A 26,058-nucleotide genomic window follows, 5' to 3' on the forward strand; every position below is an offset into this window, starting at 1 on the left:
AAATAGATGACAATTGAATGTCAAGGATGATCCTGGATGGGATCTGAGGATGGAGGACAGGAGGCTCAAAGGGACACAGTTGAGACATAAGGAAAAGGAAATATAGACTTTAACCTACAAGTCACCTATACCTCATTATAATACTAAAAATCATACCCAATGTGCCGGTTTGAATGTATTATGTCCCCCAAATGCCATTATCTTTGATGTAATCTTGTGTGGGCAGGCGTTATCAGTGTTGATTAGATTGTAATTCTTTGAGTGTTTCTTTGGAATGCGCCCCACTCAGCTGTGGGTGATGACTCTGATTGGATAATTTCCATGGAGGTGTTGCTCCGCCCATTTGGGGTGGGTCTAAGTTGATCAGTGGAGTCATATAAATGAGCTGACAGGCAGAGGGAACTCAGTGCAGCTGTGAGCGATGTTTTGAAGAGGAGCTACAGCCAAGAGGGACACTTTGAAGAAAGCACAGGAGCTGCAGATGAGAGACAGTTTGAAGATGGCCGTTGAAAGCAGATTCTTGCTCCGGAGAAGCTGAGAGAGGACAAATATCCGAAGTGCAACTAAGAGTGACATTTTTGAGGAACTGCAGCCTAGAGAGGAACTCCTGGGAGAAAGCCATTTTGAAACCAGAACTTTGGAGCAGACGCCAACCACGTGCCTTCCCAGCTAACAGAGGTTTTCCGGACACCTTTGGCCATCCTCCAGTGAAGGTACCCCATTGCTGATGTATTACCTGGGACACTTTATGGCCTGAAGACTGTAACTGTGTAACCAAATAAACCCCCTTTTATAAAAGCCAGTCCATCTCTGGTGTTTTGCATTCTGGAAGCATTAGCAAACTAGAACACCCATCATCATATTAAGGCCGCCATTTTCTTACATACATGCTGTGACTAAGCATGTAATCCATCTGCGCATGTTCAATAATTAGAGCAACTCTACTTACATCATCTGGAGCCACTGTACTCATTATCCTAAAACCTGCCCGTCTTTTGATACTATAAAGCTATCAGAATGACTACAGTTTTGGGAGACAGATTTTGGACCAGTAGGCCATCTGTTCTCCTGCTTCATGCCTAGCAATAAAACTCTTTCTCTCTTTGAAACCCCAGTGTCTCAGGAATTGGTCATTTGAGCACATTGGGCAAAAGAATCCACCACCTTGGTCTGGTAACACATATATATATATATTTAATTTTTTTGGGATTGTTCAGATACCATACAATTATCCAAAGATCAAAAGTGTACAATCAGTTGCCCCTGGTACCCTCTTACAGCTGTGCATCCATCACCACACTTAATTTTTGTTCAATTTTTAGAACCTTTTCATTACTCCAGGCAAGAAATAAAGTGAAAGATGGGGAAAAAAAAAAAAAAAGGAAAAGAAAAGGAAACTCGAATCCTCCCATATCCCTAACCAACCCCCCTCAGTTACTGACTCGTAGTGTTGGTATAGTACATTTGTTACTGTTTATGAAAGAATGTTGAAATACTACAAACTGTAGTATATAGTTTGCAATAGGTATATATTTCTTCCCTATATGTCCCTCTATTGTTAACTTCTAGTTGTATTGTCATACATTTGTTCTGGTTCATGGAAGAGTTTTCTAATATTTGTACAGTTAATCATGGACATTGCCCACCATAGGATTCAGTTTTATACATTCCCATCTTTAGACCTCCAACTTTCCTTCTGGTTACATATATGACTCTGAGCGTCCCGTTTCCACCTCATTCACATGTCCTTTGGCACTGTTAGTTATTCTCACATCTTGCTACCTACACCTCTGTTTATTCCCAAACATTTAAGTTCATCCTAGTTGAACATTCTGCTCCTACTGAGCAACCACTCCCCATTCTTAAGCCTCATCCTATATCTTGGTACCTTATATTTCATGTCTATGAGTTTACATATTATAGTTAGTTCTTACCAGTGAGACCCTGCAATATTTGTCCATATGTGTCTGGCTTATTAACACATATATTTTTAAGAATCAGTTTATTATGTTCAGGGGAAAACCCTGTTGGGATTTAGACTGAAATTGCATTGAATCTATAAAACAATTTGAGAATAGTTTATATCTTTACAAAATTGAGTTTTCTTGTCAGTGAACCTGATGTGTCTCTCTATGTAGTTAGGTTTTATTTAATATCTTTCAATAGTGTCTTATAATGTTCTCCAAAATATTGTTGCACATATTTTGATTGATTCATTTATTCTGTTATTGCAAATGGTATTATATTTTAAATAGTATTTTCTGTCTCTTGCTGGTGCATAAAATTGCAATTGGCTTTTTAATACTGATCTATATCCAGCAATCTCAATAGCCTTCCTTGTCAATTCTAAATTACTTTTCTATGGATTCCTCTGGGATTTTTATGTAGACAATAATATCCGCAAATAATGAGAGTTTTGTTTTATCTGCCACAATTTTTATACTATTGATTTATTTTTCTCATCTTACTGAGATGTCTAGGATTTATCATATAGTTCAATAAAAGGGTTGATAAGAGGTGCCCTTATTAGGATCCTGATTTTAAAGGAAATGCTTTAAATATTCCACTTATTTATTATTTTAAAAAAATTTTTTTTTCAGAGGAAAAAGAGTTAGTTTACCCCGGCAGGGGAACAAATGAAGATTTCTCAAATCAGCCTCCCAGAAGTGATTTTTCAACTGGCTTTTATATCCATCAGAGACAAAGAGAGATAATCATCTTAGTTAACAGGTAACAGAGGTTTGGAGAATTTCAGTAGTTTATCCTACTTCTTTCAGGATTTACATCCTGTGATACCCGGAAAAGGTTCTTTCCAGTCTAGGGAGATAGATGAAAGGCTTATTCATATCTGGGAGATTTGGGGCAATAAATTAAAGCTTATTCAGGTGTGGGCGCAGACTTTACATTTACATTTTGCTCCTTTGTGAGACTAAGGGCTCCCATTTTAGCCTGTTTGCAGCTTTGAAGGTTACATTTTAAGGCTACTTTACAATTTCTAGCTTGCTTAGTTTCAAGATTATATTTTAAAAGTTACTGTTATATCCCAGGGGTGTAAATCTCCCTGGCAATGCAGGATATAAGTCCTGGGGATGAATCTGGACCCGGCATCATGGGATTGAGAACATCTTCTTGACCAAAAGGGGGATGCAAAATGAAATGAAATAAAGTTTCACTGGCTGAGAGATTTCAAACGGAGTGGAGAGGTCACTCTGGTGGACATTCTTACACACTATATAGATAACGCTTTTTAGGTTTTAATGTATTAGAATAGCTAGAAGTAAATACCTGAAACTACCAAACTGCAAGCCTTGACTCTTGAAGACGATTGTATAACAATGAGGATTACAAGGGGTGACAGTGTGATTGTGAAAACTTTGTGAATCACACTCCCTTTATCCAGTGTATGGATGGATGAGTAGAAAACTGGGGACAAAAACTAAATGAAAAATAGAGTGGGAGCGGGGGATGATTTTGGTGTTATTTTTTTTATTTTTATTTTTTATTCTTATTCTGATTCTTTCTGGTATAAGGAAAACGTTCAAAAATAGATTGGGGTGATGAATGCACAACTATATGATGGTACTGTGAACAGATGATTGTACACCATAGATGATTGTATGGTATGTGAATATATCTCAATAAAACTGAATTTAATTTAAAAAGTTACTGTTACAATTTCCCCCTTAAAACAATATCTATTTCCAACACTGGGAATTGGGCCATCATTCATTCTGGCTACTTGCTGCTGAAAAATGGGGCAATGTAGTTAAGGGGTCTGGCAGAATTTCTGACTCATAACTTGTAGATATGGTTGATTTCCTTTGGGGGAGAATGGTTCGCTTTTGGCAGGAGTTCTGGAAGGCAAAAAAGGTTTCATACATGTTTGAGTTATAATTCAAGTACATAGAGACAAAAGGGATTTAACAAAAATGAGAATAGATATAATGATCAGGAAGATTACAAACACAGTTGAAGAACTGTCTATAACCATAACTTTATTCCTGAAGGTAGCCAACTGAATAGAAATTAAATTATTGACTGGAATAGTTTTAGCTTGAACTTGATTATTTAGGTGAGCTAGGAGAGTAGAGATGTTTTCAGATTTATTAGGAATATAGGTACAATATTTTATTTTGACTAGAGCACTTGTTCCCCCTTGGGAGGTGGTAAGGATATTTAAGGCCATTTTATCTTGTAATACTGCTTTGCACATTAAGGCCATTTCTGCATTTACTAGAGGTTATTCTGTGATAACTGTCATTTATTATATTTATTTTGGCAATTACATTTTTTAAAAATTTTGTTGAGATTGTCCACATACCATAAAACCATCAAAAGATTGAAAGTGCACAGTTGCCCACAGTACCATCATACAGCTGTGCATCCATCGCCACAATAAATTTTTTTTCAATTTTTAGAACATTTTCATTATTCCAGAAAAGAAATAAAGACAAAAAAGACAACTCGAATCCTCCCATACTCATAACCACCCCCCCTCCATTACTGACTCATAGTATTGGTATAGTACATTTGTTACTGTTAATGAAAGAATGTTAAAATACTACTAACTGTATAGTTTGCAATAGGTATATTTTCCCCCTCTATTATTAACTTTGAGTTATAGTGTCATACATTTGTTATAGTTCATGAAAGAGATTTCTAATATTTGTACAGTTAATCATGGAAATTGTCCACCACAAGATCCACTGTTTTATACATTGCCATATTTTAACCTCCAACTTTCCTTCTGGTGACATACGTGACTCTAAACTTCCCCTTTCCACCACATTCACACACCATTCAGCACTGTTAGTTATTCTCACAATGTGCTACCATCACCTCTGTTCATTTCTAAACATTTAAGTTCAACCTAGTTGAACATTCTGCTCATAATAAGCAACCATTCCCCATTCTTTAGCCTCCTTCTATATCCTATTAATTTATATTTCATGTCTATATGTTCACATATTATAATTAGTTCATATCAGTGAGACCATGCAATATTTGTCCTTATGTGTCTGACTTATTTCACTCAATGTAGTGCACTCAAGGTTTCTTCATCAACCCGTTTTTTTTTCTTTAAGACAGTTTTATTCACCCACCATACTTTCCATCCTAAGTAAACAATCGATGGTTCCCTGTATAGTTACATCTTTATGCATTCATGACCATAACCACTATCTATATAAGGGCATCTCCGTTTCTTCCACAAAGAAGGAGGAAAAGTCAAAGAAGGTAGAGAGACAAAAGAAAAAGAAAAAGAAAAAGAAAGAAAAGAAAAAAAGTCAGCTTAAAAGCAATGAAAGGAAAGATAGAATTAAACTAAAGTAGAACAAAAGAGTCTGACAACATCTCCAATGCCAAGAGTCTCATACCCCTCCCGTATGCCCCCCTCCCTTATATGCATTTAGCTTTGGTACATTTCCTTTGTTACATTAAAGAAACCATTATACAAAGTTTCTGTTAAGTATAGTCTCTAGTTTGCATTGATTGTATTTTTCCCCAATACCACCCTATTTGAACACCTTGCAAGGTTGACATTCATTTGTTCTCCCTCATGTAAAAACATATTTGTACATTTTATCACAAGTGTTGAGCACCCTAGGTTTCACTGAGTTATACAGTCCCAGTCTTTATCTTTTCTCTTTCCTTCTGGTGTCCTACATGCTCCTAACCTTCGTCTTTCAACCATACTCACAGTCATCTTTGTTCAGTGTACTTACATTGTTGTGATACCATCACCCAAAATTGTGTTCCAAACCTCTCACTCCTGTCTTGTCCTGTCTATAGTGCTCCCTTTAGTATTTCCTGTAGAGCAGGTATCTTGTTCACATACTCTCTCATTGTCTGTTTGTCAGAGAATATTTAAAACTCTCCCTCATATTTGAAGGACAGTTTTGCCAGATATAGGGTTCTTGATTGATGGTTTTTCTCTTTCAGTATCTTAAATATATCACCCCACTTCCTTCTTGCCTCCATGGTTTCTACTGAGAAATCCGCACATGGTCTTATCAAGCATCCTTTGTATGTGATGGATCGCTTTTCTCTTGCTGCTTTCAGGATTCTCTCTTTGTCTTTGATGTTTGATAATCTGATTATTAAGTGTCTTGGCGTAGGCCTATTCAGATCTATTGTTTGGGGTACGCTGCGCTTCTTGGATCTGTAATTTTATGTCTTTCATAAGAGATGGGAAATTTTCATTGATTATTTCCTCTATGATTGCCTCTGCCCCTTTTCCCTTCTCTTCTCCTTCTGGGACACCCATGACATGTACATTCATGCACTTAATGTTGTCATTTAATTCCCTGAGATGTTGCTTGTATTTTTCCATTCTTTTCCCTATCTGTTCTTTCATGTGTAGGCTTTCAGGTGTCTTGTTCTCCAGTTCCTGAGCATTTTCTTCTGCCTCTTGAGATCTGCTGTTGTATGTCTCCATTGTGTTTTTCATCTCTTGTGTTGTGCCTTTCATTTCCATAGATTCTGCCAGTTGTTTTTTCAAACTTTCGATTTCTACCTTATGTTAGCCCAGTGTTTTCTTTATAGCCTTAGTCTCTTTTGTTATATCTTCCCTGAACTTGTTGATTTGTTTTTTTTTTAATTTTATTTTGAAATAAATTCAAAGTTACAGGTACAGTTGCAAAAACAATATAAACCCCATACATAGCATACCCTGACCCCCCTCCCCTGATACCCCGATCCATCAACTTTAACATGCTGTCACACCGCCATTTCTTTCTTTCCCTCCCTCCGTCCCTCCCTCCCTATCATCCATCATCTATTGCTTTGTCTTCTGAACATATGAGAACAAGCTGCACACATCCTTGAACAAACACTATAGTTCACATATACAATTCCCATGAACAAGAACATTCTTTTATGCAGTCCTGTTAAGAGAAGCTAAGGAGTTCAAGAAATTCAACATTGATACAAAGCTTACATTCTATATTTCCTTTTTTTTTTCCCTTATGTCCCAACTGTGTCCCTTTGAGCCTCCTGTCCTCCATTCTCAGATCCCATCCAGGATCATCCTTGGCATTCAATTGTCATCTGTTTAGACTGTTTTTTTTTCCAATTGTGGAAACATATATGCAGCTTAAATCTTCTCATTCCACCCCCTCCCTAGCATTCCATTAGTGGGATTAATTACATTTAGAATGTAATGCTATCACCTTCCCACCATCCATTACTAGAAATTTCTCTTCACCTCAAACAACAACCCTACACTCTTAACTCCCCATTGCCCCTTCCCCCACTTCTCATAACCCATAATCTACTTTTCATCTCTGTGGTTATTTTCTCTGATAATTTCTTTGTGTTTACTGTGGGGCTTAAATTTAACCTCTTAAATCCATAACAATCTTGGTTTTCTTTGATACCAACTTAACTGCAATAGGACCCATAAACTATGTTCCTATACGCCTCCATTCCCCCACCTTTATATAGTTCTTGTCAAATATTACATATTTTACATTGAGTCCAAAACCACTGATTTGTCATTAGAGTTTATGTATTTTATATCCTGTAGGAAGTAAATAGTGTAGTTACAAATCAAAAATTATTGACTTCTATTTGTATTCCATTGTGGTCAGAGAATGTGCTTTGAATATATTCAATTTTTTTTCAATTTATTGAGGCTTGTTTTATGTCCCAGCATATGGTCCATTCTGGAGAAAGATCCGTGATCACTAGAGAAAAATGTGTATCCTGGTGATTTGGGATGTAAGGTTCTATACATGTCTGTTAGAATTCTCTATATCTCTCTCTCCTTTCTTTGTTTCTCTGTTGGTAGGGCTCCCTTTAGTATCTGAAGTAGGGCAGGTCTTTTATTAGCAAAATCTCTCAGCATTTGTTTGTCTGTGAAAAATTTAAGCTCTCCCTCAATTTTGAAGGAGAGTTTTGCTGGATAAAGTATTCTTTTTTTTTTTTTCTTTTTTTTTTTTTAATCATCATTTTATTGAGATATATTCACATACCACGCAGTCATACAAAACAAATTGTACTTTCGATTGTTTACAGTACCATTACATAGTTGTACATTCATCACCTAAATCAATCCCTGACACCTTCATTAGCACACACACAAAAATAACAAGAATAATAATTAGAGTGAAAAAGAGCAATTGAAGTAAAAAAGAACACTGGGTACCTTTGTCTGTTTGTTTCCTTCCCCTACTTTTCTACACATCCATCCATAAACTAGACAAAGTGGAGTTTGGTCCTTATGGCATTCCCAATCCCACTGTCACCCCTCATAAGCTACATTTTTATACAACTGTCTTCGAGATTCATGGGTTCTGGGTTGTAGTTTAATAGTTTCAGGTATCCACCACCAGCTACCCCAATTCTTTAGAACCTAAAAAAGGTTGTCTAAAGTGTGCGTAAGAGTGCCCACCAGAGTGATCTCTCGGCTCGTTTTGGAATCTCTCTGCCACTGAAGCTTATTTCATTTCCTTTCACATCCCCCTTTTGGTCAAGAAGATGTTCTCCATCCCACGATGCCGGGTCTACATTCCTCCCCGGGAGTCATATTCCACGTTGCCAGGGAGATTCACTTCCCTGGGTGTCTGATCCCATGTAGGGGGGAGGGCAGTGATTTCACCTTTCAAGTTGGCTTAGCCAGAGAGAGAGGGCCACATCTGAGCAACAAAGAGGCATTCAGGAGGAGACTCTTAGGCACAAATACAGGGAGGCCTAGCCTCTCCTTTGCAGCAACCGTCTTCCCAAGGGTAAAACTTATGGTAGAGGGCTCAACCCATCAAACCACCAGTCCCCTATGTCTGTGGTCATGTTAGCAACCATGGAGGTGGGGTAGGCGAATACCCCTGCATTCTCCACAGGCTCCTCAAGGGGGCACTACTGGATAAAGTATTCTTGGTTGGAAATTTTTCTCTCTGAGAATTTTATATATGTCATGCCACTGCCTTCTTGCCTCCATGGTGGCCGCTGAGTAGTCACAATTTAGTCTTATGTTGTTTCCTTTGTATGTGGTGAATTGCTTTTCTCTTGCTGCTTTCAGAACTTGCTCCTCTTCAGTATTTGAGAGTCTGATCGGAATATGTCTCGGAGTGGGTTTATTTGGATTTATTCTATTTGGAGTTCGCTGGGCATTTATGCTTTGTGTATTTATATTGTGTAGAAGGTTTGGGAAGTTTTCCCCAACAATTTCTTTGAATACTCTTTCTAGACCTTTACCCTTCTCCTCCCCTTCTGAGACTCCAATGAGTCTTAAATTTGGACGTTTTATTTTATCTATCATATCCCTGAGGTCCATTATGATTTTTTCTATTTTTTTGTCCATTCTTTCTTTTATTCTTTCATTTTCTGTTCTGTGGTCTTCTAGGACACTGAGTTGTTGTTCAACTTCCTCTAATCTTGTATTATGAGTATCCAGAGTCTTTTTAATTTGGCCAACAATTTCTTTTATTTCCATAAGATCTTCTATTTTTTTATTTAATCTTGCAATTTCTTCTTTATGCTCTTCTAGGGTCTTCTTTATGTCCTTTATATCCTGTGCCATGTTCTTCTTCATGTCCTTTATATCCTGTGCCATGCTCTCATTCTTTGACTGTTGTCCTTTGATTAATTGTGCCAAGTACTGTGTCTCCTCCGATCGTTTGATTTGGGTGTTTGGGATTGGGTTCTCCATATTGTCTGGTTTTAGCAAATGCTTTAAGATTTTCTGTTGTTTTTTTGCCTCTTGGCATTTGCTTTGCTTGATAGCTGTGATCTTCCAGGACCTCTGCTGAGGAAAGGCTGTGTGTGCCGGTTTGAGTGTATTGTGTCCCCCAAATGCCATTATCTTTGTGGTCTTGTGTGGGGCAGAAGTTTTGGTGCTGGTTGGATTTGCTTGGAATGTGCCCCACCCAGCTGTGGGAAATGATTCTGATGAGATGTTCTCATGGAGGTGTGGCCCCGCCCATTCAGGGTGGGCCCTTATCGGTGGAGCTATATAAATGAGCTGACTCGGGGGGAAGAAAGAGAGTGCAGCTGGGAGTGATGTTTTGAAGAGAAGCAAGCTTGCTAGAGAGGAACGTCCTGGGAGAAAGCCGTTTTGAGGCCGGAGCTTTGGAGCAGATGCCAGCTGCCTTCCTAGCTAACAGAGGTTTTCCGGAGGCCATTGGCCATCCTCCAGTGAGGGTACCCGATTGCTGATGTGTTACCTTGGATGCTTTGTGGCCTTAAGACTGTAATTGTGTAGTGAAATAAACCCCCATTTTATAAAAGCCTATCCATCTCTGGTGTTTTGCATTCTGCAGCATTAGCAAACTAGGACACTGTGTTATATCACAATTGCACGCCTTCCCTCAAGGGAAGCCCCGGGCTGCCAGGCTGTGCAGGGGCGCTCCCAGCCTGATGCAAAAATGGCTGAATGGGGTGTCTCAACCTCCCCCCCACTTTTCACACAGCTCCGCCTTCCCAGTTCTGGGACAACTAGCTGTGGTTGCACCCAAGGCCACTGACCATGGCCGATATTGTGGCGTGTGTGGGGTGCTGTGGGATACACTCCCCATCAGACTGGGTTTCCTGGCATGGCCCTGGGCTGTGGGTACGGCCCCAGGCAGGAGTGTCGCCAGCATGCTGGGAAGCCGGCTGCAAGGGGTGCAGTTTCTTTCTCCTTTTGGCTCTCCCCTCTGTCCCTCTGGCCCTGGGACAATCAGCAGCAGGTGTGGGGAGGGCTATCCTCCATGCCAGACACTGAGGTGTTGGCTACAGCCCGCTCCTGCCCTGCTTCACTGCACGGTTCTCACTGCCGTTATCTGCAGCTGCTTCCGGGCCCCACACCACAGCGTGGCCACGGGACTTTCAGCTGGCTTACTCACTCGTTTCAGAATGCAGACTCCCAGTTTCACCAAGTGCACGGCCCCTGTGGATTTAGCAGACCTTGTCTGGCTGGTGCATCACTGGAAGTGGTATTCTGGGTCTCTTTCTGGTTTTTATCTAGTATTTTTCTCGGAGGTGTTTTTTTGCCCTGTCTCACCTAGCCACCATCTTAGGTTCTCCCCGTTGATTTGGTTTTGATTTGATTTAGCATATTTCTTTGAAAATCTTTAATAGATTGTTTCATTAAAATGAAACAATATCTCAACTGTATCTTGATTCAGGTGTAAGTTTCTTCCTTTGACTGGGCCATATCTCTGTTTTTCTTAGTATAGATTGTAGTTTTCTCTTATCTAGGCATCTGGTTTCCTTGGTTACCCCAGTCAGATTTTCCCAGAACAGAATGGGTTCAGGTATCAGAATGGGGTTATATTCAGTGTGTATCTTAGAGGAATAACAGACTTTCTTGTGAGGTTTCAAGTTGCTGTGCTTTTCCTTACCTGCTCAGAAGGTGGCGCCTGTCAGCCTTTCGCTCCCAACTGGTGTAAGGAGGTGTGGTCTCCTTTGTTTCTGTTTTGACTCTCTTACTCCAGGCTCTGGGGTCTGGTTCTGAAGGGAAAGCTGGGCCCCACCTCCTTACTCTTAGGGAAGATACACCCCCTAGGGAGTTATCATCTGCATTTGAATAGTCTCTCTGACTGACTCTGTTGTCTCCACTCCTGTCTGGGTCAGAGCACTGTGAACTGAAAATGGCTGCAGCTCTCTCTTCTGAGCCCTTCAGGTTGAGAGAGAGAAAAAGGGACAGAAAACCCCCTTTTGGAGCCAGTACACGGCCCCCCAGTTTCACTTGTTGGCCAGAGGTAACACCTGGTCTTCTGGGCTCCCCCTCCCAGGACAGATGAATCTTCTGGTTTTTTAAGGTCAGTCATCACTAAAAGCCTCTGTCTGCTTGTTGGGGGCTGGTGGCTTGTATTAGGCAGTCCACATTTGTTAATTAAAACCCCAGCTGGAGCTCAGCTGAGCTATATTCGCTAGCTCAGAGTGCTGCTAGTTTCTGCCATGGCAAGGATTTGCAGCAAAGCTTTCCATGGGGGGAGGAGGCTCTCAGCGCAGTTCAGCATGTTTTACTTACAGATTTTATGCTGCAATCTTAGGCATTCCTCCCAAACCAGGTTGGTGTACGATGTGTGGACAGTCACGGTTGTCCCCCAGCAGTTATTTCAAATTATTTACTAGTTGTTCCTTGTTATTTATTAGTTGTCCCAGGGGACTGACTAAATTCCACTCCTCTCTGTGCCAACATCTTGCCCCTTCCTTGTAAAGGTTCTTTATAAATTCTGGATATTAATCCCTTTCAGATATACTGTTTTTAAATATTTTCTTCCATTGTGTAGGTTGGCATTTTACTTTGTTGATAAAGTCCTTTGATGTGCAAATATTTAAAATTTTGATGAGGTCCCACTTATCTATTTTTTCTTTTGCTGTTTGTGCTTTTGGTATAAAGTCTAAGAAACCACCACCTATCACGAGGTTCTGAAGATGTCCCCTTATGTTTTCTTCTATGAGTTTTATAGCTTTATTTATTATATTCAGGTATTTGATCCATTTTGATTTATTTTTTATTCATTTTTATTGAGATATATTCACATACCATGCAATAATACAAAGCATACAATTAGTTTTTCACAGTACCATTATATAGTTGTGTGTTCATTACCAAAATTAATTTTTGAACATTTTCATTACCACGCACACAAAAATAATAAGAATAAACATTAAAGTGAAAAAGAACAATTAAAGTAAAAAAGAACACTGGGTGCCTGTTTTTTTTTGCCCCCATTTTTCTACTCATCCATCCATACACTGGACAAAGGGGAGTGTGGTCCACATGACTTTCCCAATCCCATTGCCACCCCTCATAAGCTACATTTTTTTACAATTGTCTTCAAGATTCAAGGGTTCTGGGTTGTAGTTTGATAGTTTCAGGTATTTACTGCTAGCTATTCCAATTCATTAGAACCTAAAAAGGTTGTCTATATTGTGTGTAAGAGTGCTCACAGGAGTGACCTCTAAGCTCCTTTTGGAATCTCTCTGCCACTGAAGCTTATTTCATTTCCTTTCACATCCCCTTTTGGTCAAGAAGATGTTCTCCATCCCATGATGCCGGGTCTAGATTCCTCCCCAGGAGTCATATTCCAGTGTTGCCAGGGAGATTCACTCCCCTGGGTGTCAGATCTCACGTAGGGGGGAGGGAAGTGATTTCACCTGCCAAGTTGGCTTAGCTAGAGAGAGATGGACCATTTACCTTTAATGTAATTATTGAAATATTTGGATTTATTTCTACCATTTTATTACTTGCTTTCTGTTTGTGTCTTCTCTTTTGCATACCCTTGTTTCCGCTTTCTTGCATTCTTTTGGTTTAATGGAAAATTTTTTAGCCCTCCATTTTAATTTTTCTGTTGTGATTTTGAATATATCTCTTCACAGAACATTTTTAGTGGTTGTTGTATGGATTAAAAACTAACTAAACTTTCAAATCTATTTAGAATCAATATCTTACCACTTCAATTGATATGCAGAAATATTACCACCTTGTAGATCCTCTTACCCTTCTCTCTATGCCATGATTGTCATTTGTATTATATTTATATGCATAGAAACCCCATCAATGTTATATTTTGCTGTGGTTTTGCAACATTTTCCATGTTTTGGAAGCCCATTCAGCTGTATCCTGATATCTACTTTCTCCCTGCAGCCCCAGGAGTCCCATATGGGGGAAGAAGCCAGTGGGAATAATAAATTTGCCATTCACAGTGTTTTAAAAATTTCAATAATATTATAAATTAACAGTAATATATCTCATAAAAAAGTAAACAATACAGCATAAAATTCCAGTACCCAAGGAGATTAGAACATGTAATTCATGCTTTAGAGTAATTCAAGGTTTCACTACTGAAGAGGCATTCACAAAGCAGTTTCCCAGACTTACTTAACCTCTATTAACTTCCTATTTCTTGATTGGAATAATAGGCTTAATAATAGGTAACTTTAATAAACATTGTGATTAAAGGAGATACAATTTAGAGTACCACTTGATTACATTAATTTTGTAAACATTAACTTCCTACCCTCCGGATAAACATCCCCAGAGGAAAACCCTGGTCTTCTGATTGAGCCCATGCCTGCAGCCTTCAAAACCAGTCACAATGCCTGTGCCTACTCCTGGAAGGGTCTGAAGACCTCTGACCTCATCCCTGTCTGAGAAAAATTCCCTTCCTCTCTTTGTATATTCAGAGACCATCTTTTCCCTACCAGGTACAATCAGCCCAATCTTTTCAATAAGTTTAAGATTTCAAAAAGTATGGGGGAAAAGCACTGGTTTCAGACAACTTTGGCTTTCAGCCCTACCACAAACCTCCCCTGAAGCAAAAGGAGGAGGCATCAAGCAGGGTCGCTGCTGGAAATGCAGGGAGGGTGAACACAGGGAGAAGAGAGATCAACCATCTCATCAGTATGTGTCTGATACATTTGCTAAAGCTCTGCAACCAGCAACCAAAGGCACCCGGGCTACTGGGTTCTGTCCCTGGCTCTGTCAGTGAGTGTGGTGAGCAACCTCTTTGCCATCCATCTCTGTGCTCAGCAGCAAGTGCTTTGGAGTTACAACATCCATGACGAGAGGATAGCAAGACCTCATTAGCGAGGTTGTCTGAGGAATATATCCAGTCAGTAACACGGAGAACCTGGCACTTGTTGGGGCTAAACAATCTGCTCCCTAATATCATCTGTCTTTTCTCCCCAGAGCAGGGAACTCATGTGGCTTCATGACCTGCCCCCTCGGCAGGGCCACTTAACCAGGATGCAGGTCAGAATCATCCTGGGAATCCTTTTCTAAACCCTCACCTAAAACTCCCTTGTTGGTGCAAACAGGACTCATGTGTCAAAGGCCATTCAAGTCATTCAGCCATAATAATCTGGGCTTCAGAAAAAAAATGCACCCATCTGGCACCAACAGTGTATGTGACTGCCTATTTCCCTTTCTTTCTACCACCACTATGTATTACCAGCTTTGTCTTTCATGCCAATCTGATCTGCTCATTTTTCTCAGACCTGTCCCATTGGAAGAGTCTTCTCAGATGATCATTAAACTTACTGATTCAGAGCCTCCTTCCTTAGGGTTGCCAGATTTAGCAAATAAAAATTCAGGACACCCAGTTGAATTTGAATTTCAGATAAAATAATATTGTATGCAATATTCTTACACTAAAAAATTTCTGTTGATCTGGAATTCAAATTTTACTGGGTGTCCTGTATTTTATCTGGCAACTTAATACAGGGAGGGTTATGTAGGGGAGAGCAAGGTACTTGGGACAAAAGCCTCAGCTGAGTTCCCAGCCAACAGCCAGCAATGAGGTTCATCCAGGTGTATGAGCTGTTTTGGATGTTCCAGCTGAGTCAGAGACTCCAGATGACTGCTCCCCCATATGACAGACACCACACGTGGAGAGGAAAAAGACCCTGCTGAGCCTGATCAACCCATAGACTCCTGAGAGGTAACACATGGCTATTGTTTGGGGATGTTTAATTAAACAGCAATAGATGTCCAAAACATATTGTTTTGGTGAATTCCTTCTCTCTTTTTTTGTGGGCTATTATCATTAGATAAGACAGGGGATTCACTGATCCTTGAAGCCTTGGTAGGACTTTGTCATAATTTTGGCTATAGTCTGCACGTGGGCTTGTGTGCATGTAGAGAATTCTGAAGGTTTCCTACATTCCTTCTTGAAGGGAATGCCAAGGGAAATTTTCACAATAAATGATTTTCACTCTCCTCTGAAAGTTTAGAACCTAATTTTAATCCCCCTCCTTTAAGATGAGCCTTCACTGCAATCATACCTCTTAAGGAACTGAGGCTGTTGCCACAAACTGCTCCATGAGCCATATGGAGATCCATTCCCTCAGAAGGTGGTTAGATGAGTATGCAAACACAAGAGGGGCATTTATCACCTTTGAGGATTGTTTCTCAAAGAAGGTACCCTGAAACTCTTTCTCCTGCTACAGGGATAGCCTTTGGCAAGGAAGCCAATTTCCTTGAGCACAGCTCGACAGAACTCCTACACCTGACAGCAAATAGGTGTGATTGCAGTCCCTGGCCTTTGTGTCCTAATCCAGCACTGCTGGGTGGATACATCTGTCCAGTTCTGGGTTCGGCATTAGGAAGCCCACTTGCTTGTAGATGTAAGCCACATTCTCCAATATCACCTTCGTAAGGAATAAAGTCGATGTATTGTTCTACTTATTCTTTTGCCGTATTTCTTAGTTGGTTCAGAGCTTAGACACAGATCAGGAGTGTATTGTGGGAGGCCTTAAAAGACCCAAACAATTTGGAACAAAACCATCAGAATAGTTGGGGAGCCAGTGAGACACAGAAAAGGGGAGAAGAGTTGTAAGCCCATGTTGGGTGCCATGCCTGTGGGGCTGAACAGAGTATGTGCTCCATAAGGGCAGCTTCCCACTAAGAGTGTCCAAGAGAGAGGGCCTGGGCTATACAATCCCTGTTTCTCCTTCCATATTCACCAATCAGGAAAGTGTTCCTGCGATGGAGAGTGTTGTGGTTATGGATGTTTGTCCACATGGAAAAAAATCTGGAATTGAGGACAAACCTCAAAACCATGGTATGATTCACATATCTAGGTTTCTGCCTAATAAATGAGTATAATATTCTAAGCTTGCCTCCCTGAAATAACTCTGAGATTCTTTAAATGGCATTTTGTGGCATTCTGAGATCATTCAGTCACATGACTGTCTCTTAGTGTTCTGCCACAGATGGCTAACTGCTCTGCTTGTTATGTGAGTTTTACATGTTCAGCCTCAGAAGGCTAGCTGAACTCCAAAAACCCTAGGATACCTTATTCCCTCACCCTCTCTCCCCCCTCCCTCCCCCCTCTCTCTTTTTGCCTTTTTGAGCTTTATGTAAATGGAATCACACCATATGACTCTTTGTGGTTGGCTTCTTTTGTTCAGCATTATATTTATGAGATCCATCCATGTGGTCCTGTACCTTTCTCATTTATAGGATGTTCCTTGTATCTTCTGGAAGCAAATTCTTTGATATGCAAGATTTTAGAAGAAAATGTAGGAGAATGTATCATTACCTACTTTATATTTTTAAAATGGATACACTTTTAGTTTACTTAAATATATTTAAAGAAGAATCTGTGGATTGCTATAATCCTAAGCAATAAACCCATGAAAACACAGGCCTGATATGCTAATTATACTTTTGTTTTGCAAAATACATCAAAATTAACATATAATTTTGTTAGAAAATATTCATTTGAATACTACCAGAATCCTCTCCTGTACCACTTGTGGGGTTGTATGGGTAGGGGGCGAGATAGGGAGCAGCTTATCCAAATGAAATCACATTCTTCATTCCTTTCTTTATTCATTCAACAACTATTTATTAACTTACCTACTCTGCAGCTAGACAGCTGTTCAAGATTCTGCATATGTTTTTCATGAGGCAGTTTTAAAAATTAACTTTATCCATTCTGAAATTCTAAAATAATGTCATCTTCACCTTTTTGTGTGCATGATATAATTTGAATATTTGCCCTTGAATTTATTTTCAACAGAAAATGCGATAGAATATAACAGCTCTCTTTACAAGATAATTACAGGATTCAGGAAATACATTATTGCCGAGTGTGCTAAAGTGTTGTGATGTGGTAATGAGAGTTTAAAGTTCTTTTAATTTTCTCTCTGTCCCTTTGTCTGTGTACTGATACTATTCCCTTACCGTCTCTTTTTAAAGCAAACAAAATTCCTGACAAAAGGGTCGTGATTTTTTCCACCAAACCGGGCAGAATTCTGCCAGTGGCCTTGGTGCCAGTCTAATTCCTCCAATTAATATGCTTTTTCAGGAGGTGGCCTGAAGAGTGAAGGTGTTTTGCTTTTAGCAAAGGCGACTTCGGGATGGCTGTGCAGTGACGTTTCCTATATTGACAAGCCGGCGCATCGCAGTTGCCGTGGAAACATGACGTCAATCTGGCGACCATGAGGACGTTTTAATAGAGACTGACTTAGTCTGGTGAGGAGTGCAGGAACACGCTGAACCCCCCAGGGGTGTGGGGAGAAAAAGGAATCCCAGATCCAAGTCGTCTCTTTCCAGCTCTGGAACTCAGTGCCCCCGGTTGTCTCGCTAAGGGAGAGAGATGGGCCCTTGTGGTCCTGCCGGGTCCTAGGGAGTGTGGTGTACTGCTCCAGGAGTTTCCTGGAGGTACTTTTCCAGCCAAATGCGCGGGTGAGGAATAGTCTTATGGTTATTGCGGGATTAGGAATGCCTGCATAAATTCAGGGCATTTCCTTTTGAAATTGGTAGTTAAGGGATAGATGAGGAAAGAAGCAAAAGGCCCTGGTGAGAAACCCATTGTACCTTCTGGGTGTTGCGATCACTACCCAATGGCATCAGTGTTATTTTGTCCCTAAGCCAGTGCCTAGCATGGTGTGAGAAACAGTTACATCAGTGAAGCATAGTAATTGCTGGATTCTGTCTCTCCCTGTGCAGCTCTTCGTGCGGGTGGCTGGACTCATACCACGTGACTCCAGGGGGCGGGTTTTGAGGATCTCTGTCCGGATTGGTGCTGCTTGTACTCAAGATTCGAAGGACAGCAGTCCTTAGGAGACCCCGACCCTTCGCTTTCCTGGTGGGATATGATGCCTGGCTCAAGTGAGTTCGTAGAGTTGAACAAAAGCATGTTGTGGAATTGCTCCTGTAACATCCACACAAGGTAGAGAAGCTACTATAATCTTATCACTGGGGAACAGGTTTAGCAGATGAAATTTCATTTCATCAGCAGCTGAATGCTTTGTAGTAACCCTGGAGGCCCCATCTTAGAGATGCCTTCTTTTGTCTGAAAGCAATAAATAGTCCAGCCTGAGAAAGGAACTTGATCTTTAATGTGCATCTGCCTAAATTTACGTATCTTTTTCTGACTGTATAAATAATCTTCAGTGAGTTCTAGGTTTCTCTCAGATGGGTGTTGAAATATACAGTTGTTTAGAAGGCCTTCTTAGCAATTTGAGATTGTGATACAAATTCTCCCTAGTAGCCATGTTTTTATCCATTCTGTGATGAAATTTTTTTGAGAAGTCAGAAAATTTCTAAGTGTTAGTCTAACATGTACATTGCAATTTAGTATTTTCAAAAATAATAATTAACCTGGAGTTTCCACATGGTAATGATTCCCAATCACATTCCCTAAAATAACCAGATACTCTTAAATAACATTATGACTATTATCCCAGGACATAACATTTTCAATTCTGTACTTTACAAGGAGAGTGGGCATCAACTTCCCCTAATATTTAGAGATAACTCATTGCAAAGAATTATTTCTCTTTTGATCCTATGTATATGGACCAATTTTATAAGATATGCTGTATACCTGCTAATATGACAAATGCATATTAATGGGAATTGTACTCCTTAATGATTAGAAGTTTGAAAAGTACAAATATATTTCAAATGCTTTATTGAGGTATGAGTGTCATAAACGCACTGCACATATATAAAATTTATGCTTTAATAGGTTTTAATCTATCATATGCATGATACCAAAACTCCAGTCAAGATAAAGAACATATCAATTACCCCCAACAGCTTCCTCATGAACCTTGATAATCCCTCCAACTACCTGACTCCAGCCTCCTTCCTTCCCCTTACTGTGCCCCATTCCCAAGCAACCACTAATTTATTCTTCTAGTATATTAATTTTCATTTTGTAGAATTTTATGTAAATGTGTCATACAGTATGTATGTTTTTCTTCTGGCTTCTTTCATTCAGCCTAATTGTTTTTATATTTATTCATTTTGTTTCATGTATCAATAGTTTATTCTTTTTTATTGCTGAATAGTTTCCATTATATGGGTATGCCACACTTTATTTTATCCATTCACCTGTTTGTAGACATTCAGGCTGTTTCTGGTAGGGGGATCATTTATTAAAAGCTTCCATGAGCATTTGTGTATAAGTCTTTGTATAAACATGTGCTTTCTTTCTCTAGGGTAAATATGTAGGAGTACAATGTCTGGATCATATGGTAGGTGTATGATTAATATTGTAAGAAACTGCCAAACTGTTTTCTAATGTAGTTCTACCATGTTTCTTTCTTACCAGCAGTGTATGAGAGTTCCATTCTCCACAATCTTGCCAATACTTACTGGCAACTCCAATGAAGATGTTCGATGAACTCCTCAGGCAGCAAACTGGCAACTTTTCAATTTTTTTCCCCATTCTTCCTTTTGTTCTTTCACTCTCCATTCTGTCCTCTTCAAGCTTGCTGATTTGCTGCTCAGGTACTCCAATCTAGTACTGTGAGTATCCAGAATCTTTTTAATTTGATAACAGTTTCTTTTATTTCCATAAGATCATCTATGTTTTTTATTTACTCTTGCAATTCTTCTTTATGTTCTTCTAGGGTCTTCTTCATGTCCTTTATATCCTGTGCCATGATCTGGTTGTTTGTCATTAGTTCTTTTATTAATTGCTCCAAGTACTGTGTCTCCTCTGATCTTTTGATTTGGGTGCTTGGGTTTGGGTTGGTTTCTTCATCTGCTTTAAAATTTTCTGTTGTTTTTGGCCTCTTGGCATTTGCTTATCTTGATAGGGTTCTTTTAGGATATGCAGGTTTATTTAAACAATTATCGCTTAATTTGTCAGAGCTACAGCTTGGTGGGGTGCACTTTCTCTGAGTTACCAGCAGACGGTGCCCACGAGCCTCCTGTTACCCTCAAGTCAGTTCTCCCCAACTTTGTCTATGTGGTGAGTGGGGGTCTGAATCTTGTGGGGATCTAATCAGTGCCTCAAATTTCCATGTGTAGTTGATGCTGCCAGCACTGAATGTGGGGTGTGTGTAGCGGTTAGGGAGGGAGGGTAGCTTTAAGAATCAAATCTCCCAAGTGTTCCTAGATACTTAAAGCTGTTGCAGGAGTTCAAACCTTTGGCTCAGGCTCCCCACAGTCTGTCTCTGTTGTGGACCCACAAGTCCCTGATATTGGTGTAGGGTCTCTGGGACTTCCATGTGGGTCCCGCCTCCAAGGGCCTCCACAGGGGGAAGATAGTGCAACGTCACAGGTGAGTGTAGTCTCTAAGGGAAGCTCTGGGCAGCTGTGCCTCTCAGGGGTGTTCCCAGCCCTCTGAGAGGTTGGCTGTACGGGGCATGGTAAATTCCCCCTTCAGTGAACCTCTGCCTTCCCAGCTCTGGGACAATTAGCTGTGGGTGTGAAAAAGGCTATTATCCACACCAGATACTGAGGCGGGGGCCTGGGGTTTGGATGGTGCTTCCCACCATGTTGGGCTATGTGGCGTAGCTCTGGGCCACAGTGTGTAGGCGCGTTCCCAGCCTGCTGAAAAGATGGCTATATGGGGCGTGGTAATTTCCCCCTTTTCGCTGACCTCTACTTTCCTAGCTCTGGGACAATTAGCTGCAGGTGTGCAAAAGGCTATCATCCATGCCAGACACTGAGGTGGGTGCCCGGGGTGGGGAAAGCAGTCTCCCCACGCTCGACTGCGCAGCTCTCACTGCCAAATCTGCAGCTGCTTTGGGGATTTTTAAAACTAATCCCTCTCCAAACGCCAACCCCCAGTTTCTCCTGACCATGGCGTAGCTGCTGGCTCCCTAGCAGCCTCACTCACTGGTTTCTGAACACAGACTCTCAGTTTCACCAAGTGCACAGTCCCTGTGGATTTAGCAAACCTTGTCCAGTTGGTGTAGTGCTGGAACTGGTATTCTGGAACACTTTCTGTCTTTTATCTAGTGTTTTTCACAGAGAGGTTTTTTGCCCTGACTCTCCTAATCCGCCATCTTCCACTCTATCCCATTGTAATTTTAATTTACATTTCTCTAAGGACTAGTGATGTTGAGCATCATTTCATGTCCTTATTTGCAATTTATATGTCTTCTGTGGTTTTGTGTCTATTCAAATCTCTGCCCATTTATTTATTGGAGTGTCTGTTTTTTTCTTATTGACTATTGTGAGATTTTATATATTATGGTTACAAGTCCTTTACCAGATATGTGATTTGCAAAGCCAGGCAGTGCCTTGTATTTTTATTCTCTCAATAGTGTCTTTGGAAGAGGAGACATTTAAGTTTTGTGGAAGTCCAATTAACTAATTTATTCATTTATGATTTGGATTTTGCTTTTGGTATTGTATCTAAGAAATCTTCACCTAACCAAAGATCACAGGGAATTTCTCCCCTAGTTTTGTCTACAAGTTTTATGGTTTTAGTTTTTAGAATCATAGGTCTATGATCCATTTTGAGTCAATTTTTATATACAGTTCAATATATGGATCAGAGTTTATTTTTGTGCACATGAATATCCACTTGTCCCAGCTTCATTTGTTGAAAAGCTATCCTTTCTCTGCCAAATTGGTTTTGCACCTTTGTCAGTAGTTAATTGTCCATTTATGTTGAGTCTACTTCTGGACTCTTTCTTCTGTTCTGTTGATCTATTTGTCTACCTTTCTGCCAATAGCACACTGTCTTGATTACTATAGGTTTATAATACATCTTGAAATCTGTTAATGCTTGTCCTCCAACTTTGTTCTTCTTTTCAAAGTTGTGTTGGGTACTCTAGGTCCATTGTATTTGCATAAGAATTTTTTTTCTAATTTTCTGATGTTAAATTTTTTTTCTCCAAATGAATTTTAGAATTGGCCTGTCAACTTCTAAAAATACTTGCTAGGATTTTTTCTTTAAATTGTGATAACCAATATACCACATAAAATATCCCATTTTAGCCACTTTCAAATACATAATTCAGTTGTATTAATTAAATTCTCAGTGTTGTGCTCCTGTCACCACTATCCATTATCAAAACTTTTTCAACATGCTGAGCAGAAGCTCTGTACCAATTAAGCAATAACTCTCCATTCTCTCTTCCCCTGACCCCTGGTAGCCTATAATGTACTTTCTGTCTCTGTGAATTTGAATATTCTAGGTATTTCATATAAGTGGAATCACACAATATTTGTCCTTTTGTGTCTGACTCTTATTCTACTAAACATGGTCTTCAAGTTTCATCTCTGTTGTAGCATGTATCAGAGCTTCATTCCTTTTTATGACTGAATAATATTCCATTGTATGGATATACCACATTTTATTTATCCATTAATCTGTTGATGGATACTTAATTTATTTCCTCCTTTTGGCTATTGTGAATAATGCTGCTATGAACACTGGTGTACAAATATCTATTTGAGTCCCTGTTCTCAACTAGGTATATTTTGGGAATATATCTAGAAGTGAAATTGCTGGGTCATATGATAATTCTATACTTAACTTTCTGAGGAACCGCCAATCTGTATTCCACAGTGGCTGCACGATTTTACATTCCCACTAATGGTGTGACAAAAATCGCTGTTTCTCTGCATCTTTGCCAATACTTATTTCCATTTTAAAAAATAATAGTCATCCTAGTTGGTGTGAAGTTGTATTTCACAGTAGTTTTGATTTGCATTTCTCTAATGCAATGTATTGTGTTGTGTAATTCCTATAGTATTACACTAGGAGGTTCATTGTATCTGGTTGTCTCTTCTCTTGTGAAATTAAGATTGAAGAATGGTGTTTTGGTTTGCTAAAGCTGCTGGAATGCAATATTACCAGGAATGGACTGGCTTTTAACAATTGAGATTTATTAGCTTACAAATATATAGTTCTAAGGCCATCAAAATATCCCAATTAAGGCATCAACAGGATGATACCTTCTCTGAAGACTGGTTACTGGCAAGCTTGGGTTCCTCTGTCATATAACAAGACACATGGCAATGTCTGCTAGTCATTCTCTCCTGGGTTTCATTGCTTTAGCTTCTGGCTTCAGTGGCTTCCTCTCTCAGCTTCTGTGGATGTGTCCTTGCTTCTCAGCTTCTCTGGGGCTTTTTCAGTGAGCTCACAATTTCATCTCTTAGCTTCTGTATGTGTTTTATTTTCTTATAAAGGACTCCAGTAAAAGGATTAAGACCCACCTTGAATGAGGTGAGTCACATCTCAGTTGAAACAACCTAATCAAAAGGTCCCACCTGAAATAGGTCTGCACCCATAGGAATGGATTAAAAGAACATGGGCTTTTCTGGGGTACATAACAGCTTCAAACCACCACAACCAGGTTCAGGTTTTGTCAGTCTACTTTAGCCATTATAAAATTTCCCATCTTTTTTTTTTATTAGAGAAATTATGAGTTTACAAATCAATTACATATGAAATACATGATTCCTATACACCATCTGTGCCAGTTTGAATGTATTATTCTCCCCAAAAGCCATATTCTTTAATGCAGTCTTGTGGGGTCAGACATATTAGTGTTGATTAGGTTGGAATCATTGGATTAAGTTGTTTCCATGGAGATGTTACCTACCCTGTAGGTGATAACTCTGATTGGATTATTTCCATGGAGGTGTCGCCATGCCCATTTAGCATGGGTTTTAATTAAACCATTGGAGCCATATAAAAGAGCTGATGAACAGAAGGAACTCAGTGCTGCAGCCAAGAGAGACATTTTGGAGATGGCTGTTTGAAGCAGACTTTTTCTTGTCCAGAGTTTGCCTAGGAGAAACTAAGAGAACACCCCCAGACACCAAGAGAGAAACATCCTGGGAGAAAGCTATTTTGAAACCAGAATTCCAGAGCAGATGCCAGCCACATGCCTTCCCAGCTAACAGAGGTTTTCTGGACACCATTGGCCATCCTTCAGTGAAGGTACCCTATTGTTGACACCTTACCTTGGACATTTTATAGCCTTAAGTCTGTAACTTTGTAACCAAATAAACCCTCTTTATAAAAACCAACCCACTTCTGGTGTTTTGCAAAATGGTAGCATTAGCCAACCAGAACACCATCCCATCACCAACACTTTGCATTGGTGTAAATGGTTACAATTGATGACAACACTTTTTTAAAAAAATAATTTTTCTATTTTTTTAACAGTAGTTATCTTTGTTAAAGTTGATGAAAGATTATTAAAATAGTTCTATCATCCATTATTTACTTTACGTGTATTTTTTACCATATATCAACCTATTATTACCACCTTGCATCAGTATTGAATATTTGTTATAATTCATGAAAGAACATTCTTATACTTGTTCTGTAGTACATCATGTAAAATAGTGTTCATTGTGTTGTACAGTCCTGTGTTCTAGCCTACAATTTTTTATTCAAGTAATATAGTCATCCTAAAGTTTCCTCTTTTAACCGCCTTTACCTATTTAGTACCGTGCAGTTCATTAACCTTACATAATATGCTACCATCACCACCATCCATTTCAAAATCTATACCATCAGCCTAAATAGAAATTCTGTACAAGTTAAGCATCAGCTCCCCATTCTCTAACCCCAATCTATATCCTGGTAACCTATGTTCTAGATTCTAATTCTGTGAACTTACTTATTATAAGTAGTTTGTAACAGTGAGATCATACAATATTTATCCTTTTGTATCTGGCTTACTTCACTCTACATAACGTCTTTAAGGTTCATCCATGTTGTCGCATACATCAGGACTTCATTCCTTTTTTACAGCTGAATAATATTCCATTGTATGTATGTACCACATTTTGTTTATCCATTCATCTGTTGATGGGCACTTGGGTTGCTTCCATCTTTTGGCAATTGAGAATAATGCCACTATGAACATCAGTGTGCAAATGTCTGTTGGGTCCCTGCTTTCAGTTTTTCTGGGTATATACTTAGTAGCAGGATTGCCGGATCATGTATCAGTTCTATATTTAGCTTCCTGAGGAACCCTCAAACTGACTTCCAGAGCAGCTATACCATTCTACATTCCCACCAACAATGAATGTTCCTATTTCTCCACATCCTCTCCAACACTTGTAGTTTTCTGTTTTTTTTTTTTAAATAGTGCCCACTCCAGTAGGTATGATGTGATATCTCATTGTGGTTTTGATTTGCATTCCCCTAATAGCTAGGGATGTTGAGCACCTTTTCATGTGCTTTTTAGCTACTTGCATTTCCTCTTTGGAGAAATGTCTGTTCAAGTCCTTTGTCCATTTTTTAAATGCAATTTTATTGAGATATATTCACACACCATACAATCCATCTGTTCCAGTTTGCTAATGCTGCCATTATGCAAAACACCAGAAATGGATTGGCTTTTATAAAGGGGGTTTATTTGGTTACACAGTTACAGTCTTAAGGCTATAATGTGTCCAAGGTAAGG

The 26,058-nt window shown here is 39.5% G+C and overlaps 1 long non-coding RNA gene across 2 annotated transcripts in view; it reads left to right on the forward strand.

Moving 5' to 3' along the window:
- The window catches only part of LOC119523093, a 164,071-nt gene extending 144,494 nt beyond the window's left edge, over positions 1-19,577 (forward strand). For both annotated transcript variants that reach the window (XR_005214590.1, XR_005214589.1), the window contains 2 exons: positions 17,742-17,908; positions 18,386-19,577. This is a non-coding gene — a long non-coding RNA (uncharacterized LOC119523093). The remainder of the gene's footprint in view (positions 1-17,741; positions 17,909-18,385) is intronic.
- Positions 19,578-26,058: the final 6,481 nt, after the last annotated feature.

The sequence above is a fragment of the Choloepus didactylus genome, chromosome X (assembly GCF_015220235.1).
Source record: "Choloepus didactylus isolate mChoDid1 chromosome X, mChoDid1.pri, whole genome shotgun sequence".
Taxonomy (NCBI): domain Eukaryota; kingdom Metazoa; phylum Chordata; class Mammalia; order Pilosa; family Megalonychidae; genus Choloepus; species Choloepus didactylus.